The 11,646-nt window shown below is 37.6% G+C and overlaps 2 long non-coding RNA genes and 1 other non-coding gene across 3 annotated transcripts; 2 read left to right on the top strand and 1 right to left on the bottom strand.

Annotated features, from left to right (window-relative positions):
- The first annotated feature begins 2,463 nt into the window (after window positions 1-2,463).
- LOC113333403 lies at window positions 2,464-2,627 on the top strand. The gene has a single exon (XR_003351976.1). It is a non-coding gene; the product is annotated as a U1 spliceosomal RNA (small nuclear RNA).
- Window positions 2,628-5,650: 3,023 nt separating this feature from the next.
- LOC113332640 lies at window positions 5,651-8,859 on the top strand. Its single transcript, XR_003351631.1, has 3 exons — window positions 5,651-6,027; window positions 6,699-6,846; window positions 8,581-8,859. It is a non-coding gene; the product is annotated as an uncharacterized LOC113332640 (long non-coding RNA).
- A 341-nt stretch (window positions 8,860-9,200) lies between these two features.
- LOC113333303 lies at window positions 9,201-10,990 on the bottom strand. Its single transcript, XR_003351903.1, has 3 exons — window positions 10,839-10,990; window positions 10,571-10,658; window positions 9,201-9,814 (listed from the first exon to the last, which is right to left on the bottom strand). It is a non-coding gene; the product is annotated as an uncharacterized LOC113333303 (long non-coding RNA).
- Between the last annotated feature and the right edge of the window lie 656 nt (window positions 10,991-11,646).

Genomic DNA, 11,646 nt, shown 5'->3' with positions numbered 1-11,646 from the left:
TTTGAGTCTAAAATCGAGTCCACACAATCCGAGTTGAACGAACTTTACTACCACTTAAAAACTACATCAACAGTATGCGTACTTGTATGCTAACTGTTGCATGTTACTCCAAGTCTGAGAGCCATAGTATGCATACCCGTATGCGTACTGGTTTAACAATTGAAGTCCGGGAACTTAGTATGTTCAAGTACGGGAATTTAGTATGTGTACCCGTTTGCATACTAATTCAACTGAGTTCGGTCGTGAACGATAGTACGTGTACCCGTTTGCATACTGGCGGGACAACCAAGTCCTAAACTCTAAGTATGCATACCCGTTTGCATACTTGAGTGGGTTAAGTTCTAAAATCGGTTTATTCGTGAACAAATACATTTATATAATAAGGAATGCAATCTTCTGCAAACCGTGTCTATAATATTCATGAATTGATTCGACTTAATCAAAATCGATTTTGCTTCAATTGTGTCTTGTATATTTCTATGAGAATATAAACAATTGAACAACTCTATAACTAGTTTCATTTGAGTCATTTGAACTAGTTTTGATAAAGATGAACAAGGTTGATATGAAAGTGTTCATATGGCTAACTTCGGTTAACTATTGTTGAGCCAACCAAGTTGTAGATGGGGCAAAACGAGTTGCTGGTTTTTAAGGAATTGAGGAGACGACCGTGCGGAGGAAACTCCTTGAACCGAGTGAAATGTTTAACCTCACATGGATGCACTTCAAAAAGGGAGTGCTTTGAATTCGAGAGATCAATCTGTAGGACTCCGGCCTAAACCAAGACAATGGCCGTTCCAGAGTCAATTCGGCCACAAGAGAGGATGGGTCGATTTATAGGAGGGAAGCTGAAAAATGTGTGAGATCAATGGTGATCGAAATTGTAGGTGTGTTGTGTATTCTACGTGAAGAAATAAGATAAGTTCTGATTGATTGAATTTGCTTTGTTGAGAGAAATTGTTCAGACGCTGAGTTTTTTGTTCTCTTGTTGTCTGTCCTTTCAATCATGATTCAGAGACCTATTTATATTGCAAGAATTGTAGAAGTGTGACAGTTGTTGGAGTCAAAGAGTGGGGAAGTGGGAAATCGTGTTAAAACCAGTTGCTCATCGTGCAGAGACTTGGTTGATTTTCCACCCCTACTTTGCTAACTCCTCCAACTGCTTGCATGACTTGCTCACATTCTCATCGTGTGTATGAACACATGTGTCGTAGACCGCCAGAACAAAACCCTAATTGATATCCTTCATGTGACACGATTGATGTCTCGTGATTTTAATTAGTATGTTTTTGACTTAATGAAACGATGAGTCTTTGTATTACTGAGTTGAACATGATTTAAAAATGTTCTAGGATTCATGAATTGAACGTGTTTGTTGAGATAGAGGTACAATTGGCGAATGAATGTTGATAGTTAAAGTGAACAAATATTGCTAATTCGATAAATTGTTGAATATTGATAGTCGAATCAACATTCCTTAGTCTGAAAAAATATTGCTCATCTGAGCAAATGTTGCTCGTTTGATGAATTATTGGTAGCTGGACCAAATGAAATATTAATTTAAACTACTGGAAACTGGACCGAGTATAATCAATTAAAATGTTGATCATGGGATCAATGCAAAATTAGTAGTGTTTGAATCTGGAATTATGAACTTTGGGTTCGAAACCCTAATTTTGATCAATTGCTGATTTATTGAAATACAACCACGGAGTAAAGGAGGGACCGACTACATGGGATGATGGGTCAACCATGTAGCTCCCAGATGCTCGAGTGGGCAAATACCAAAGTCTCTTGAAGACCAGTTGGTGAAAGGATGATTAAATGCTGGTTTAATCATTCATTAAAATAATGCTCATCTGAGCATTAGGCAATAAAACCTAATTATGAAGAAATGAGGGACCGACCAAGGGGTCGTGGAACCGGCCCTGGTTGGTCATGGGATCGACTGGCGATCGATTAATGAAATTCCAAGTTGTTTGTAAGAGTTTAAACCTAATGTGAACAAATTAGGTCAAATGATGAAAATATGTGGGACCAGCCTCTTGCAAGCCAAAGAGACAACCTTGGTCGGTAAAGATAATATGTTTATGTCACCATAGTGTCCAGGCCTCAGTCCTGAGTATTTTAATATTTTATGATGCGTGTTTGAGCAATCATTTGAGAAAATATGAAGATATCAAGGTTTTTGCTCAAACTGAGGAACTTCATAAGATGAAGGAAATAATAATAATAAAATAAGGAATCATAAAATGTGCGACCGACTATGGCTAAGGAATGGATGTCCGGCCAATAAGCCCGGTCCCATGGCACTTTTCCTAATTGTATATTATTTTCATGATTTGAAGGAAATACCATGAAATCAAGGAGTTTGTTGAAACAAAGGAGTTTCCTTAAAGTGAAGGAGTTTCCATGAGATGAAGGAAACAATAATAACAATAATAATAATAATAATAAAGTGAAGGACTTACCTGGACGGGGTCTATGGATGATCAAGAAGGTCCATGGCCTAGGTTAGCGACCTCCATTGCACATTAAGGAGGGGTGCTCGCCTAAGATTTTTTATAGATTAGGTATTTCAATTCAAAAAGGTGTAGGGGCTCAACTTGTTGCTAGGTTGCCCTCTATCGATATTGTACCTTGTATTTGATTCTTTTGTTATTAATAATAATAATAGTTTTTGGTGATAATAATAATAATAAGTACTTGGACACATGCAAGATCCATGGTTACAACTTTTACGCCTTGGCCTTTAAAACCTTAGGCGAAATTGGAAAAGATTTCAGTGCCTTGTTGAAGAGATTGAAGAATTGTTTAGTCAACTATGACGCAAATAACAAATTGGGTGGTTTACTTTTTTATAGAATAAGCTTAGCTATTCAGAAGGGTGTTGGCGCGTAGATTGTAGCCCGACTCCCTCCTGTTTCTGTGTAACTTATACTCTTTGGTTTCAATAAAATCCCCTGGTGGCATCTTATAATAATAATAATAATACACATCAGTCATAACTAGAAAGAAGCTCAAAGAAGCAGGGAATAACGCACTAGAAAGAAACCAAAGACCAATGTGGAGGCTTGTAGAAAGAAATTAAGCTTTGGGCAATACACAACAGCCATCAGAATTTTATCCTCTAATGGTGTAGTGCTTCATAATGAAGATACTCTTCATGAATTACAACAGAAGCACCCATACCCCCCCCCCCCCCCGCCTCATATCATACCTCCATACAACATAGACTGCGCACCAGTTTCTGTTGATAGCAAAGCTGTCTTTGCTGCTATTAAAGGTTTTCAAAAGGCACCTCATGTGGCAGGGATGGACTGAGATCCCAACACCTTCTTGACGCTTTAAGTGGATCTGCAGCTGCTGTTTCTGAAGAGCTTCTTACTTCCATTGCATGTGTTGTGAACTTGTGGCTTTCTGGTAGGTGTCCAACTGCTCTTGGAGAATACATTGCCAGTGCACCACTCACCCCATTACTCAAACCTGATGGTGGTCTGAGACCTATAGCAGTCGGTACAGTCTGGAGACGTTTATGGTCTAAATTAGCTGCAAATTCTGTGTGCAAGGAGATGGAAAGTTATCTGGGTAACCACCAGTTTGGTGTTGGAATCCCATGTGGTGGGGAAAGTATATTTCACGCTGCCAATAGAATGCTTGATATGAAAGGTACACAGAATAACATAACTATGATGCTTGTTGATTTTACAAATGCATTCAATTTAATTGATAGAATAACCCTAATTTAAGAGGTTAGAGCTAGATGTCCTAGTATATCACATTGGGTTGAATTCTGTTATGATAAACCTGCAAAATTGTATTACAATGAGTCCATTCTTTCTTCTTCTCAAGGTGTACATCAGGGTGATCCACTTGGACCATTGTTATTTGCTTTAACTCTACACCCTCTTGTCTGCAAAATAGCTTCTCAATGCTCATTGGACCTTCATGCTTGGTATCTTGATGATGGTACCATCATTGGAGACACATTGGAAGTATCTAAGGCATTACACATTATACAGAATGAAGGTGCCACAAAAGGGTTACATTTAAACATCAGGAAGACCGAGATTTTCTGGCCTTCTACAGACCCTAGAAGCTTGGATGTCAGTGTATTTCCTGTGAATATATGTAGCCATCTAATGGAGTGAAAATACTTGGGGGACCAGTCAGTTTGCACACTCAGTTTTGCAGTGATATGGTTATGTATAGGGTTGACAAAACTATACATCTTATGGAAGTTGTTAAGAAGTTGAAAGACCCTCAGAGTGAGCTCTTACTTCTAGTAACTGCACTGGTGTTTCAAGATTATATTTCACCTTGCGTACTACAAAACCTCAGGTCCTTGCAGCAGCAACAAGCCACTTCGATCAACACTTATTTCAGTAGCTTCGTCTTTTGATCACAGGGGATGGTGCTGGATTTGGTCCACTTAAGCAACGAATAACACTTTGCCTATTAAGGATGGTGGTTTAGGTGTATATACAATGGAGGATACAGGTCAGTATGGGTACTTGGCTTCATGCATCCAGACACAAAGCTTACAGGATATCATTTTGAGGTCTGTTGACACGCCTACACCCAACCCCAATTTCCAGTTTTCTCTCGATAAGTACGTGCATGTATGTGGTCTTACTCCTTCTACTTTTACCATCAATAACACTGCCCCTCACCCACGAAAACCTTGGCAGCTTGTTATTTCGATGTTATTAAGAGAGAGTTACCCACCAAATTTACAATGTCAGAAAGGGATGCAGTCTTATGGCAAAGTAACAAGTTGAAACATGTTATGGATTATCTGAAAGCAGTTCCTATTGCTGGTCTGAATCAGACTATTGGTCCGAGACACTTTCGTGTCATCACTCAATACAGATTGGGTATACCTCTATTTCCTGTAGACAACATTTGCACACTTTGTAAGCGAGATATGGACATTTACCGTGACCACGCTATCTACTGCGCAAGTGAAGTTGGGCCTAAATTTCGTCATGATTTGGTTCGTGATGTAGTGATGGACATTTTCTTTAAGGCCGGAGTCGCTGCAAGAAAGGAAGTACCAATGGCTTTCTTGTCCGACACGAATGCACCTTTGAGACCCGCTGATCTACTTGTCTACAATTGGGAGAATGGCAGGGACGTGTGCTTTGATGTCACGGGTGTCTCACCTTTTACAGGAGGAGGGATTCGTAGATTTACACCAGGTCATGCTCTTTCCACAGCTGCTACCCGTAAATGTAACAAATACTTGGAGAAATGTACAACTCATGATTATGGGTTCGATGTTTTGGATTTTACAACGTTAGGAGAACTTGGAGATGATATGATTTCCTTATTGTTGAGATTGAAGAACTGCTCTGCTAGTTATGATCCAAATAGCAAAGTGGGTAGTTTTCTTTTTCATAGGATTGGGTTGGCTATCCAGTAAGGCGTCGGGGGACAACTTGCTGCCCGGCTTCCTACCATTTCTATGTAAAATACCTTTTTATTAAATAATAATAATAATAATGTGGGAATGTTATAAACACCCCTACCATCCATGGGTCCATCACAAATACCCTTTAGAGTCTTTATTAATACCCCTAATGGCATAATTGAAAATTTAATAAAACCATAAATCATATAATTCCTCTTTTAACCTTCGTCCATTCTTCTTTAATTCACGAATCTCAGAAAAATGCTTCTACCACCACCATCTGCATCGCTCCCACCACCATCATCATCTCAATCGCCGCCACCATAACCAGCGCCACCACCTCCGCCACTACTATCAACAGATCTGTTGCATTTTATACGTTTGATTTCAACTTGTTCTTCATCTTCTTAGGTTAAAATTGATTTCGAAATCAGATTCAGAGATCAGATTTGTTTTCTTGGTTTTCGATTTCATAGTATCTAGTTGAAGATTCAAACTAACGATCACGTTTTCAATTTAAGATCTACGAAATTTACGATACGGTTTGAAATCACTTTCTGAAGATATATTGATGGGAGGATTAATACCAATCGACACGAAGATTTAATCAAAAGGTAAACAATATATCGATTGGTATTAATCTTTGATGTTTACTGATATTAATTTGTGATGTTTACAGGAAGGTAGCATAAATCTGTGATGTATTGTAGGATAATTTTTGTAATTTTAGAGTATTTGCAATTCCAAACAGCTATAATTTTTACTTGGAACTACCATAAAGCATCCGCGTAACCTGCTTACAACACTAGAACATGAGCTTTAGTTTCCGTTGTCCCAACCTTTTCCCAGTTCTAAAAATTTAAATTTTATAAGGAACTGGTTGTGTAAACCATATGCATTCTGCCGGGTCAGACACACTAATTGTTATAAGGATGCGATATGAAAACAACTGCATATCTACAGTAGAATCGAATAATAGCCGAATTATTACTTACAACACATGATTCATGAACTAAGTGATTTTCATTATTTTGGACTGGCATGGCTTTATAGAATGTCTTATATTATTCTTCGAAAATGAGATATCATTCTCTGTTTGGGGCGTTTTTGTCTATTGTATCTTATATCACTCTCATTACATTATTTTTGTTATACCTATTTGGTGGTTTAGCTGATGTGGACTTTAGTTTGATTACAACCTTTTTCTAGTTTTTTTTTTATTTAGTTAATTGCAATACTTGTATGCAAGGTGTATCCTAATTAATGACGCTATTGTGTCAAACAGGAGTTAATGAGAAAAGAGATTAGCAGAAACCGTCCTGGTGGTGTTTCTTTCATGTTTGTGGTGGTAGTTGGTCTCCACTCCTTCATTCCGACTAATTGGTTACCTTTCTCCATTGTTGGTCGTGCTCAGAAATGGACTCTTATCGTTAGTAAGTCTTCATTCCTGGTGGCATTTGTTTTCAAGCCTCACATATATGTGTATATCATTAAGTCCTAAATCGTGGAAAGGAAATATTAAAGAAATTGCAGCTCTACTGGTGCTTTTGTGTGTTTATGGTATTTTGACAGAAATTTATAAAGAGTTAGAAGGAAAACCGAGTATTAAATTATAGTTGATTTAATATGCATTGTAGTTCTCTAAGTTGCCCATATATGCATTAACTCCGTTTATATTATCACATTGCTAGTTGCCACACTTATTTTTATGATGTTTTTGTAACTATTGTGCATCAGTAGACTATGTAGTTCATGGTTTGGGCTAGTTGCCTTCAGATTTGGAGTCAACGTGAGATGAATGTGGACTGCAGGGAAGAAGAATTTTTTGTTGGGGATTGAAATTGATAGATGAATTAGTAGGAAAACTTGCAGGGAAGTTGGCCTAGAATCGAAAACAGCGAGAACTTGACCGAAAGATTAGGATTAAATACACTAGGAGCACTCGGTGGGCAGGTATGAGTATTATCAACCTTTTCTTGTTGTAGGAGAACTTGGATTTGGAGACAACTTGTGCAAGTTGCCTCCAGATTTGCAGACAACTTGGGCTAGTTGCTTCCACTTATTATATCGGCAACTTGTTTTTGTACACTTTTTGTTATGTTATTTTTGCATTGGAACCTGTGGTGCAATGGTAGCACGACTGACTCCATGTCAGAAGATGTGTGTTGGAATCACGCCTGGTTCACTCATTTGTGTATGTTTTTTTTCTTTATGGAGACAAATTTGAGTTGGTTTCCTTCATATTTGGAGACAACTTGAAAAAGTTGCCTTCATATTTGGAGACAACTTTGTGCTAGTTGCCTTCACATTTCTATATGTGTTAGTATAAAATGAACTGTTTAGTTTTTGGATATTGCAATTGGTGGTTGTTGTTGGATGATATTGTAGTGGAGGTGACGGTGGTTGTTGTTGTGAAGGTGCTAGTGGTGGCTTTTTCTGTAGTAGTTGGGGTGGAGATGATGGAATCAACAGTGCTATGGTAGTAGCTACAAGATGAATACTTATATTGGTTGAACTAAGCAGAACTGTGCCGCGGCTAGAGTAGTTTGAGCAGGAATCTAAAGCAAAGTTAGTCCTCATTTAGCAGTATAGTTCAGATGAATGATGGATGTAACTAGTCAGATTTCTATAAAAAGCTATCATTTGATAGTTGCGGCATGGAAACACTACAATACTGTGATAAAAAGTAAATAGTTCGGATGAGGGTGACATATGCAACCAAGCTAGTGAATGCCTGCTTTTTTAAATGTGCTTGGTTTTATTGTAACTATTGAGCTCACCCATGAGTAAGTCATTCATCTGAACTACAGGTTTGAATCACACCAGGTTTACTAGCTCATATGTGTGTACTCTTTTTGACTTTTTATTTATGTATTTTTATTGGAGACAACTTCTGCTAGTTGCCTACGTATTGGAGACAACTTGAACAAGTTGCTTCCATTCTTGGAGACAACTTGAGCTAGTTGGCTCCATTTATTTTAGTAACTTCATCAGGTACAATATTTTGTTGGAACCAACTTGGGTTCGGTTTGGCATATTGTCACCGTCACATATAAAGCCATTCGAAATGCTGATAATTAGTGGAGTCCATTTTCAGTGTTTGCATTAGAAAGAAAATTTGGTCCACTGTCTGACATTCTATTCATTTTTATGCGATCATGTGGCAGCATCAATAAGATGATAAGTACTGATGAACTGTGCAGTACAAGTTGTCTAAAGACTATGGAGCCTGTTCGGAAACACTATTTTGCTTCGAGTCTAACTAAGCTTCTTTGATGCTTCGAGTCTATACATAAAGATCAATGTGAATATTGTTAAACGTCCCCTTTCGCACCATGTGGTTCCAAATAATTGTTGGTTCAATGTATTTTGAGTCTAAGACTTTGTATCTGTAAATATCATTTTAAGTGATAAATACTATTTTTCTCTCTTAATATGTGTGTTAAGCTATGTGGTTTGTGAATTTGTTTTGCCTCACAGAACGTTTTTGGAGATGTGGTTCCACTTATAAAGGCAACGTGAGCAAAACTTCCACTTTTGGATGCTATGCTTGTGGAAGTAAAAATTCCATATTGACCCAGTATTTGGAGCTAACCAGGTTCCTGTACTCCAGATTTTAGAGAACTTGAGCAAGTTCACTCCACATTTCGGAGACAACTTGAGCAAGTTGACTCCATTTCTGGAGACAATTTATACTAGTTGATTCCACTTCTGGAGACAACTTGAGTAAGTTGAGTCCATTTCTGGAAACAATTCGAAATGATAAGCATGACAAAATACATTGAAATGAAAACTCTAAAGACATCGACAATACTATTTCCAATTAATATGGCAATATAATAAGGTTGTTAACACCAAAGTACGTAATACGTTTCCAAGAAAATTCATTAGAAATACTGACTAGTGACTCTTACCATGACAAAGATGACAAAAGAAACACTTAATCTTAACATGTCCACCAGGGTTCATTCCTCCACCCTCGCATATATCTGGTTCAATGCATGTGGCATCCTCCCATGTGAAAGATGTACATATTCCAATTAACTTTCTTTTGCCATCTTCCTTACCTGTTGGTAGATTTCAACTTGCATGAGCTGAGCCACCAAAGCTCTGAAATCGCTATCAACCACATCCTTCATTGCTTTCTTGTACTTGTCAGTTGACGGGTCCCTGCTTCGGTACTCACCACTGCCAATGCTGTTAGAAGAGTACCGGGTTCGATACCAAGAGTTCTACAATCTAGCTTCTACACAAACACCACATCTGTTTGTTTCTAAAGCTTCCATTCTTCACTTGCATTTAAGATGTGGAATGATATTTCTTTTCTGCTCAATTTCATTAGACCGGTTACAGCCTGAGATTACACCAAAGTCTTCATAATGTGGAACTCATTGTCATCCACTGCATTTTAAGAAAGCACAAAAGAGTTAAAGATTCAGCAAAAAAAAAAAATTAATGCAAATAATGGAGCCAACTTGAGCAAGTTGCTTCCAGTTTTGGAACCAACTTGGGCAAGTTGCTTTTAACTTTGGAGCCAACTTTGAGCAAGTTGTTTCTAACTTTGGAAGTGAAACTGAGACACAATCTAATGTTACAGCAAACACAGGTACACTACGAACCTAGCATAAAGTAATGTTACGGCAAACACAGGTACACTACGAACCTAGCATAAAGTAATGTTACGGCAAACACAGAGAAAACAAAATTAATTCTCTCAAAAGTAACACTTCTAATCATACACATAACTATTGAGATGACCTGAAGTTTCAGAACTACAAATAAACTAGAAACTAAAAGTTAACACTACTAATCCGGCAGTTCATAATCTTTCAAATAATAATAGTTCAGTAACAAATGTTGGTGTTTCCGCTGCTGCTGACACTGGTTTCCATTTGAAGATTCAGTTTTATACTTTTAAATAGCTTGAATGAAACATGTAAATAATAAACAAATATTATGCATCTAGAACATACAAACAACAATAAATAGTGGCCAGCCATATAGATCATAAAAAAAAGGAAAATCAAGGACAAACGAAAATCAAGAACAAATGTGGTTAGCATACTGAAAATACAACAAAAAGTATCATTAATTTCAATACATAATTTACAATAACATTGAATCAAAATCAAGACATAAAACAAACGACAATGATACCTCTTTCAGAGATGAATCATCAATCTCGAGATCAACTGATTGTTGATTAAAACAGAAAGAAAACACCAAATTCAAATTCCAAACATATCTGCAAACCAATGATGAACACACTGAAATTAGTATTTATCTTCATCGAATCGAACATGCAGAAGTTAAATATCTCTAAGATTCTTCAAATCAAAACCAAATCTAAATTCCTAGAACTAAAAAACCATTTCTGGAGTTACGAATTTCGATTTTCAGAGAAGAAGAAGAATACGCTGAAGACCTAGTTTCGATTAAATTTTTGATTTTATCTGATCGTTTATATGTCAATCAATCTTGTAAATCTCTCCGATCTATCAACAATAAATCCTGAATCTGATTTTTAAGATTTTCTTTCTAAAATTTCAATTGTTTTCTGGGTGATTTTGGAAGGTTTTTAGTAGGGCTGCACAACGGTTAGGGTGGGTAGGATATGGCCTATACCCGCCACCCTACCCGTTTACCGGCGGTTAAGAAAATCTTTACTCGCCACCCTACCCGCCAAATAATGGATATGGTAGGATACGGTTAAAAAACTGGCGGGTAAGGTAGGGTTGGCGGATAGGAGTAGGGTATGTGTATTTCTAGGTAGGGTGGGTAAGATATGGCCTATACCCGTCACCCTACCCGTTTACTGGCGGTTAAGAAAATCTTTACCCGCTACCCTACCCGCCAAATAGTGGATAGGATAGGATACGGTTAAAAAACTGGCGGGTAGGGTAGGGTTGGCGGGTATGGATAGGGTATGTGCACCCCTAGTTTTTAGAGAGACAAATAGAGAGAGAGTGTGAGGGGAGAAAACGAGAAATGAAATAATACGCGAGAGATTGATCTGTTAGGTACTTTACCGAAGGGTAATTTGGTAATCTGTTAATTCGGGTTTCCGGGTTCTAGCAGCTAAGGGTATAAATTAAGTTAAAAAGGTTATTTTTGAAGGGGTAAGATAGTAGGGGTATATAGATAATGTTTAGTTAATCGGGAGCATATTTAATTAGGCGGTCCCAATATTTAGTTGGTCGTTTCATATCATAGTGTGTTAGTTAGTCGGGTCA

This window comes from Papaver somniferum, unplaced genomic scaffold (assembly GCF_003573695.1).
Source record: "Papaver somniferum cultivar HN1 unplaced genomic scaffold, ASM357369v1 unplaced-scaffold_132, whole genome shotgun sequence".
Classification (NCBI taxonomy): domain Eukaryota; kingdom Viridiplantae; phylum Streptophyta; class Magnoliopsida; order Ranunculales; family Papaveraceae; genus Papaver; species Papaver somniferum.
Note: the sequence above shows the minus strand (reverse complement) of the source record. Positions and strands in the feature narration are given on the sequence as shown.